This window comes from Castanea sativa, chromosome 9 (genome assembly GCF_040712315.1).
Source record: "Castanea sativa cultivar Marrone di Chiusa Pesio chromosome 9, ASM4071231v1".
In the NCBI taxonomy this organism is placed as follows: domain Eukaryota; kingdom Viridiplantae; phylum Streptophyta; class Magnoliopsida; order Fagales; family Fagaceae; genus Castanea; species Castanea sativa.
The window spans coordinates 26,592,615-26,602,670 of NC_134021.1; the positions used below are offsets into that span (position 1 = coordinate 26,592,615).

General features: G+C 33.1%; 1 long non-coding RNA gene across 2 annotated transcripts; it reads right to left on the bottom strand.

Annotated features, from left to right (window-relative positions):
• Positions 1 to 2,742: 2,742 nt before the first annotated feature.
• LOC142608583 (uncharacterized) lies at positions 2,743 to 8,241 on the bottom strand. 2 transcript variants are annotated; one of them, XR_012839547.1, is made up of 5 exons: positions 7,775 to 8,241; positions 7,542 to 7,594; positions 4,664 to 4,815; positions 4,295 to 4,589; positions 2,743 to 3,031 (listed from the first exon to the last, which is right to left on the bottom strand). It is a non-coding gene; the product is annotated as an uncharacterized LOC142608583 (long non-coding RNA). The 2 variants fall into 2 exon arrangements; XR_012839546.1 differs by having other exon boundaries at positions 4,664 to 4,866.
• Positions 8,242 to 10,056: the final 1,815 nt, after the last annotated feature.

Genomic DNA, 10,056 nt, shown 5'->3' on the forward strand with positions numbered 1-10,056 from the left:
TCCTTCTCTTCATCATCTTCCACTTTATGGTTGCAATCCTGATTTCGGATACTTGTCCCATCCATTCTTCCCTAAAGCCCGCTGGGATTAGGGACCAAGTTCCAAGCTCCATGCTCAGGTCCCATCCTTCCATCTATACAGTCAGCGTATCAATTACAGAGCTTTTAATGTATGGGCGGTGGTAGCAGCTTTACTTTAGATATTCCACCGCTCTTTCTATTGTCCTCCACGTGTACCGTGTATTCCCATAGTCGTAGGATTCTTTATAACATAACCCGGGGACACTAAACTTCTCTTCCTATGTCCTCGGCTTAACAATCCGAGGACAAATCTACTCCTCGGACGTATTTGGGCATTTAGATACTCCAAGATCATTTTGATGTCTTCGGATTTGGGTTTCTAGCCCAAAAGACTTCGTTGGGCCATCCTTCATAAATTACTGGGCCCAATACCCCTACAATTACCATAAAGCATTCAAACTAAAAAGAATTTGCAACCTCAATCCATGCTTAAAAATCCAAACTAAAAGAAACCTAAGAAATACAAACAATTCTAAGTCTGAACTTAAAACAGTCAAAACATAAACCATGAAGCTGTATTTTTTCTGCAAAAAAACATTCATAGCTTTTTAGTTGGGTGTAAAGAACCTAAAATGAAATAAATTAAGATCCTCTATTTATAAACTGCTTTTTGAGCTACTATGCACTACATTAAATGGATCAAGATCCTCCATTTGCAAAACTGATATAACTAATTTAGTGGTATATGCCAAATGTGTTTCTGCTCATGTTCACTTACTTTTCTAACCAATGAATATTCATAATTGGGAGAAACCCAACATCAGAATCAGTACAGAGAAATTATGATCAACATTAACGTTCAAACTCTCTCATGTTCCTTCAATCAAACTATTGATTTAAAACAGAAACCATATATTTGCTGTGTGATTAGAAGAGAGCATACCCAAACAACCTTCAAGGATCCTTTATTGTTTCTTGAAATAATCAGCTACCCAGTTTCCTTTTCCTACAATTAAATGCATAAGATGAATGAATGCATATCAAAAATCATCAAATTTTGATTTTTTACGGGGTAAATAACTACCCAGATAAATTACTTGAGTTTAGTGTAATGCATATTTTCATTGTTTATATTGGATATATATGTTCAGGAAGACAACATTTAAATCTACTTCTTTTGGGTGAAAAATCCATAATCAAACTAAACCTGAATCTAATGCAAAAATATGAATTTTAAATACTCACAAGTTACAATTACGTTCTATTAACTGAACCATGAATTGGTAAATGATAATTTTCTCAGCTGTAGTAAAATAGTATTTCTTGAAAAAAAAAATCATTGGCACCACTCAAATCACCCAATAAAATCTTAATCAAACCCATACAATCAAAATGAAGAATACCCATAGATTTTAGCAAATTTATTTTTTCTAAGATGTATATGAATGTTTTGCAAACATAACTTTTTAAAGAAGATTTAAAAAAATTCTCCATATCTGTATATCATATGAAACTGATTTTTAGAGAACACGGAAAAAAAAAAAAAGAAAAAAAAGAGAGAGGGAACATATAATTCAATATGACGTGTTCTCTGTAACTTGAGTCTACGGACTACAAAGCAAAGCGTAGAGACGAAACTGAGAGAGTTGGAAGAAATTGAAACCAAAAAATTAACTACATTAAAATTTTTTTAAAAAAAAATTTATACATGATAAGTTACAATTCAAATTGAGTTTCATGAGTTCTTTAAATGTAAAGAGAACACTACAATATTAGAAAAATTAGATGTACATAGACAAATAGATGTACTAAAAAAAATTCAGAAATTTAGTACAGAGGCAAACGTATACCATACCTTTATGCTTAATTCGAATGGAGGAAAAGACTAAAGAGAAAGGAAAGAAAAAAGCAGAAATTAATCAGGAATATTAAATCTAAATAAAAGTGAATCGAAGAACAAAAATTAAGAATGAAACCTATAAATTGCATCACCGACTGGGCTGGCTAGGTTGGTTTCGATGGGCTGGATGAGATCAACGTTAAATGGGACGGCGTTTGCATTTGGGTGGTTTGTGGCTTGCGGTAGTGGTCTTTGCTATGGGTCTAAGGAAGGAGATATATGTTGGTTTGTGGGAATGGTGGGTATGGTGGGTTTTGATTCTTTGGATGCTCTGTCGTGCTTTGGGTTGGGGGAGCTGGTAGAGGAGGAGCTTTGGGTTGAGGGAGTTGGTAGAAGGAGCTCTTGCGTGAATTTTGGAGAAAGAGAAGGCAGAGTGTATATATCGGGTTAGGGTTTTAGAAAATCTGCATTTATGTTTTTTTTTTTCTTGGTTCATGTTTTTATTTATTTATTATTTATTTATAAATATTGTGCTGATGTGAAAAAATGTGGAGCAAGCAGGGGCTTCGGTTTTATATATACTAGCTTTTAAACCCGTGCAAATGCACAGGAATTACATAAGTACATGTATTTTTGAGTTCTTGGGAAAAAAAAGTACATTTATTTTCAACTAAATAAAAAATAAAAATATTGAAAATTTTGTAAGAGTCTACAAATAAATTTTTGTACATAAAAATAATTAGAATCCGAGAAAGAAAATATATTCAAATAATTTTAGGTAAATATTTGGAGAAACATTTTGTTTCAAAAGTCTTACTTAAATAAAGTTAATTAAGTATGTAGCTAATGCAATTGAATTTATTAATTTTAAAAAATAACACTTTGTATGAATTTCAAATTTAAATGTATATAACACTCAGTATGCTATCCATGAAAATATGTATTGTCTTACAAATAGATTTTCTTTTAAGTCTATTCTAAACAACTAAAACTGTAACATCCACTATGATGGAGAGAAATATTTCTAGCAATTGAAAAAAAAAAAATTCAGCTAAACAGAATGGTGCGATCATCCTTCCTTGGAAGCAAATTGGTGGAGAAGCAAGATTGTTGTCCGTTTCACATCCTTCGTCTTAATACTTCTTCAGCTAAAGAAATTGAACCCATGAGCCTAAGTTTAACAGTAAAAAAAAAAAAATCAAAGAGATGTAGACATCAAATTCAGCACTAACTTTGATAAGACAATTTTAATTATAAAAATAAAAACCATAAATAAAACTTGCTTAATTTAATGTGCATGATAGTGGATGACAAAATCTTTGGTTTAGCAACGGTGAAAGACTAATGATTCCATAATGACATAAGACTTGATATGTCATATTAAACTTTACCTTGAAACTACCCAACTACTCATCTAAGCCCTTTTTTTCACTAACAAAATAAACATTTCCAAGATGCATGATATTAAGAAAAAGCATGTAGTCCTTTCCTTACCTTGCATAGACTATAGAAGTACCTTTAAAATTCAAATGTAAATATAATGTAAAGTGAAAAGTTCATCCTAGCAGTTTGATGTCATATTTGCATAGTACCTGATTTGACAAAGAATTTTGGGATCAATCCTATTAAAGCCAACACTTCTTATACTGGTTAATAGACTTTGAAGGACACCAATAGCACCTACACTCACTCAGTCCTGAATTTGTCTGTTTTCAAAAAGTTTCTCAAGCTATTTGCTAATTGAGAGCACAAAAACACTTAGAATTCCCATATGCTTCAAGAGCTACAAAATAAATAATAGATACAAAGGGAAAATTAAGTTTTCTTGACCTTTTAATTTAATTTAGTAGCTCTTCTCAAATAGTAGCCAAAGGTCTTATAAGTCAAGGATGACTGATTTGCATTAACATGTGGGGGAAAATATATCATTGTAATACAAAATTCCTAAGAAGAGTCAAATTTAGTCTATTAAGGAGCATGTGTCCTTGAAGCCGATTATTGGAGAGAATCCAACATCTATTAAGTTAAAAGCTTAGTCCAAGACAGTATTTCAACATAATTTTCTCATTCAGGGTATTTGGACATTGGGGATAAACTTATTCCATTTTGGCTTCCATAGCATATGATGTATATGCTATACAGAATCTAACAGAATGATAGGTCTGTTCCTGTGGTGATAAGCAAAATGTAATTCTCGCGTAATGTGGAAAATAATTCTCTCTATAATACTCAAAGAAAGTGCTATGAAGACTAATGGTGTAGTTTTTTTGCTTAAAACCTACATAAAATTTCATGAATTGTCCTAACTGCTGATTGAGTATTCATTCATGTCAATGATCTTTGCATATATAATAGAGATGAATCTTAAATCTTTTGTGCTTTGTGATACTGCAAAATGGTTATTACATAGAGATGTTTACGTAAAAGGCATTACCTTTGCCAGAAGCATAGTTATAGATGCAAAGACATGCTAGAAACCTGCCTTTAAGCTCTAATCCAGGATGCAAAAATTGCTCAGTTTCATTTAGTAAGATCTCACATGCAGAATATCTTATACTATTTGGGCACTTTGTTATTTCACATCCAAGCCATGCAATGGCTGTTAGGCAAGCCTAAGACACCCTTCTTATTTTGCTCTTTAGTCCCTTCTCTAACGCATGGAAGATAGGATTCCCAACATTAATAATGCCTCTAGCAACCTTGCTGCACCGAGGGTCTGTGGAAGTATCCTGCAAATCCATGAAATTTTCTTTCAGTACCTTTACTACCATAAAAAACCAATAGATTTTTCCTTATATCTCACCTGTAGGCTTTTATCCATCCAGTTAAAATTTCTTATCATATTCCGATGATATGGAGAGGTTAAACTGGCCTTTTTGACCAACCATGCTAAAGTATATGGTTCCCTGTCCAAGCATATGTTCCACCAAGAACTGTTGAGAAACTGAAGCACCACTTCAAAAACCAACAAAAGCTTTTTAATTTCTCAAAGCTTTTCTAATCAATCTAATGAATCACAAAGTCAAGCAAAAAACAAAAGTTAGCATCTTGTTATATTTTAATAATTTTCCTCATACTTTTAATAGCAATTGAAAGACTACAAATGCCTACTTTTAGATCAGCACAGCAACAATGTAAGAAAAGGAAAAATGGAAAGTTTGAAGGGAGGATTTTCAGGCTTGTCATGATTCTTCTCATAGCAATTAGTTTTTAAAGGATCAAATGTGTTAGTCTGACTCAAAGACAGCATAACTTCAGGTTCAATAATATGATGGTCATTTTATTACCAATAAGAACTGCCTTAAACATTAAGATCTTCCAAACAAACTCAATGGTATTGGATATCCTTCGAAATGACCACATCCTACAAATGACCCGTATTTATCATTTAAGAAAACTTGCTAATAAAGTTATTATGATTTATGAAACCACTTGCAATTATGATAGCATCACAAAATAAAATTTAAAATTTCAATCATAATTGATAGAAAAGATAACCAAAAAAGAAAACCTACTCAAACAAATTCCAGCAAGGGAATTCCACAGTCGGGTGGAGTTTCGATGGTCCATCTAAAACTTAACAAAATATGACCTATACCCCTCTGAATTCATCACCTTATTCTTTCATTCTTCAACAGAATAAAAAAAAATTGAAGAAATTGAAAGGCCTTCCCTCCACAGAGATTCACGTTACTACTTCTATAGGATTTGGATTAAGGGGAAACTCTCAATTTACTTTTTCCTTCCAACTTGATTTGTATTGTTTATAACTTTGTTTAGAATAATCTCCTGCTCTATTTTGACATTCAAATTGTCCAAAAGAGACTAAGACTCGCTTAAGTTCTTTAAATCCGTTCCCCTATGTTTTAACCCAGACAACATAGATAGATAAACATGAACAAATTTAACCCAAATAACTTGATCATAACCAAATATAACATAAAGACCTAAACTGAAACCAATCCAAACAAATATAAAAAAAATTGATCCTATTTAATGCACAAACAGAAAAGCTAATCGGAAAACATAACTTTTAAGTTAAAGACCTAAATCAAAATCACTCCAAATAAAATATCGGATTCTGATCATATTACTTTCTTTTCATTTTTTGTAAGGATGCCTGTCTTGTTTGTGCAGATTGTTGTGACTTGGCCCATTGTCTCAAAAGCAGATAGTTTTAGACTTAATATGTGATGTTTGATTCCATTTTTCCCGCCCCCATACCATGATAAATCTAAACGATTTATTCATTTATGAACAATGAATATGAACAAAAGTTCTCAAGGATGAAATCTAGAAGATATTACATAACATGTACATAGTTTTTTTCATAGTTTTTTGCACATTACAGATGATCTTCCTATTACAATAAAGTGGGTAAAAAGATATAGAACAAAAATAATGGTAAAAATACAAATAAACAAAAGTAAAATATATTTTTTTTATAAAGGCGATACAAACCCACCAAGGAAGCTTTGAATGAGAATCACTTTCTACAAATAATCAAACATGCAGTGATGCTGGAGACTTTGGGCTTGGGTTGGAAGATGTTGGTTTTGATTGAATTTTGAGAAGGGAGAGACACGAAGAGGAAATAAATGGGTAATTATTTTGTTTACAAAGGAAAGGAAGAGGATGGATAGAAATAGCAGAAGCAAACAAAACTTGACAAATTTATTAATGGGTGAAAAGCAATGGATTTGCAGAATAGGAAGAGGCAGAATAGGAGGAGGTGAAAACTAAAAAGTGATGGGTTTGTGTAATTGAGGGAGACAGCTGTTCGAGTATGCTAAAAAATATGAAACTATTCTCACAAAATCTAGTTATTTATTACAATGTCCTTAAAAAAAAAAAAAAAAAAATTTCCAGCAAACATACAAAAAATAAAATAATAGATGCAAGAAACCGTTGTTTGCAAGGGACTAAACTAAATGTTGTGGTGGGCATAAATTACAAAGCGATTTTTTGGGAATTTTCTTACATTCAACTCTCTATACCTGCAAATAAAAATACAACTTAAATTTAAATTAAAAAAAAAAAAAAAAACAGTGGTGTTCCAATGAATCTTATGTAAGGTATGGACTTTTGAGCAAAGGGAACCATTCAAATTGAACGTGATCTATCTACCAACTAAAAGTGGAATTAATGATACACACTTTGCGGTTTTGAGTCCATCAAAGCAACAAACATACATGTATGAACATCACAACACAGATAGCAACATAACAATCCGATGCACACAGTAAATTTGAATGATCAAAACCCACTACGGATCCAACCCCATCAATCTATGATTTCAGTTTCTAATTCACCCATATTCTAATTCTACGCATCAAGTATTAAAATAATAATAACAATTATATGCAAACTTAGAACCAATAAAAAAAAATCAGCAGGCATTAAATGTTTATATGATGATCAACCTAACAACATTTTCAACGCACACAAAAAAAGAAAAGAAAAAGAAAACAGATTATGAGAATATCAGAAACCTTAACAGGTCATACCCAAACCTAAGCCTAAATTAAAATAACTTCAATCACAATATATATACAAATCGCAATCTATAATTTATTGGAACCTGATAGTGGTCTTTAATAAGGTTTCAGGGAAAATTAATATTGATTGCGGTATTTGCACTCTGCGTTTGTTTTACGATTTTGGGGAAAAGAAATCAGTACCTTGATTTGATGAAATTAGAGACTCTAGATTGTGGAAAGATTCCACTTCATCTCTGGAGAGAAAGAAATTGAATGATTTAATTCCAAAATAGACGAATTGAAAAAATCTATTACCGAAAAAATTAAGAAAAGAATAGTCACATATTAAAACCTGATTTCCTTAGTCCTAATTTTTGAATCCAAATCTAGAACCAAATTGAAAAAATTGAAAGCATATAACAGATCTAATTTACCCAAAAAAATCAGAGAAATAATAGAACCCATCGGAGGCGTTGTTTGTGGGCAGAGGACGAACTAAGTCTTTCAGTAACAGAGTCTTTTTTTTTTTTTTCGCTTCCTTTTCGATTTTCTTTAACGGTATTCGATTCTGTGTCCCTATGAAGTTGCAGCGAAGAGGTTAAAATCAGAGTTTGGAAGACGGTATTCTGATTTGTGCGGCTATGGAGTAAGAAAGAAGAGGCGGAAGTCAGAGTGAAAAATGGGCTTGCAGTTTTTTTTTTAATATAAATAAACGTAGTGAGTCAAAAACGTTTAATGGGAGTGAGCCTCCATTAAAGGAAGCGAAAAGAACCCTCTCTCTTTCTCGGCCTCTCTCTGTTCCATCGCCCTTCTCTCTATCTCTGTCTCTCTATTTCTCTTTCTTTTCTCCCGATCTCTCTCCTTTTTCCGTGTAGCCATCTTTGTTTTTTGTTTTTTGTTTTTATTTTAAGCGGTTAGTACCCTTTTATACCAAGGGGGCTCCAACAGTGTTTTACCTGAGCGAAACATTATAATTTATCGCTTTTAATCGGGATTGTAACGTTACGGAACAATGTAATTTATTACTTTTTTAATTGCAGATGTGGCAGGGTTTAAAAAGCTAAGCATTGTAACGTACGATTATTTTTAAAAAAACTGTACATGTGTCTGAATTTTAAATAGGCAGTTATCTTATTTGTCAACACGTCCTTAAATGTAGGAATCAACTTTCTCTCAGTTTCGTCTATTATATATATATATATATATATATATATATAGGGCAGTATATAAATCTTTGCTCTCAATGAGTTTGTGTTAGAATCCCATCCCGTGTATGCATGAACATTAATCCAACTTTCAGTTTTTAGGACAAGCTTTTGGTGAACGTGTGGAATTTCCTAAATGACCTGTGTGATTATTATTATTATTATAGTCAACTATATTTTTTGAATTAAAAAATTTCATAATAAACCGGTAAGAAAGAGTTAGTAAGTTGAAGAATGAAAAAATGTGAAGGAAAGCTAAAAATAACATTATTAGAAGTTGATGAGTCAAACAATAATATGGGATCGTCATTGCCATTAATGACGATCAAAGCAAGCATTACGCATTTATTGTGCGCATTGATGATGAAACGTAACGGACAGAGCAATGGTAACAAGTGAGTTGTGCACTTCAGAGCTCCCATTGATAATGTACTAGCCGTTGAACATAAATATAGGCATTCATTGTTCATTAAGGTAAGGAACAACTATAAAAGAAAGAAGAAACATAATCCAAAGGTACACACAAATACTCATCCAAAAATCACTCCAAATCGTTCTCTCTTTTAAACAAAACTTAAGCATCAGAGTGTTTTTGGCAAACACCACATGGTGTGTTCCATTTATTTCCAAGGCTTTCTTGTAGGCTTGCATAGGAAACACGACCAAACCATGTGATCTTCCATCCATTGAGATGAGGATCTCAATTGTTGATTTTTCGCATCATCAGCTTTTGACACCATCTATGGGAAACGCTAATCATTCAAGCTATCTTCCCTAAGTGATAAAAGAGAACCTCGTAGCATGAGATGGATGCCAAACAAGCCGCACAACAAATTCAAGCCCTAGCAACCAATGTGGAGGAATTGACTTGCCAGAATAAAGAACTAAGGAAAGTTGTTGAATCTCAGAACGAAGAACGACAGTGGATTGTCAAAAACTAGAATGAAGAAGAACGCCGGAGGATCGAAGGAAACCATAATGAGGAAAGATCAAATAACCAGGCCAATATAAGAGGACAAGAGCATCAGAAGAAAACTTGTCTAGAATGGAGATCGAGCTCCGTAACATGAGGAGGGAAATGGATGAGCTCAAGAATGAGGTAAAAGATAGAGTTGTGGATAACTTGGACGGAATAATTTGGAGGACGGATTCACCATTCACCATTGAGGTGTTGAATCGTCTTCTCCCATCGAAGTTCTGCCTTCTCTAGCTAGAGTCGTTTGATGGGTCAAGAGATCCGTTGGATCACATCAAATCGTTCAAGAATTTGATGCTTTTATAGATGACCCCAAACGTAGTAATGTGCAGGGCCTTCCTAACAATGCTGAAAGGCGCAACTAGGGTATGGTTTGCCAAGCTACCCTCATGTACTATTGCAAATGTCAAGCAGCTTAGCAAGAGTTTTATTCGTCATTTCATTGGAGGACAATGACACAAGAAGCCAAACAAGCATCTTCTCAACATCTACCAAGCAGAGGGAGAATCGCTAAGGCAATATGTGACGCGCTTTA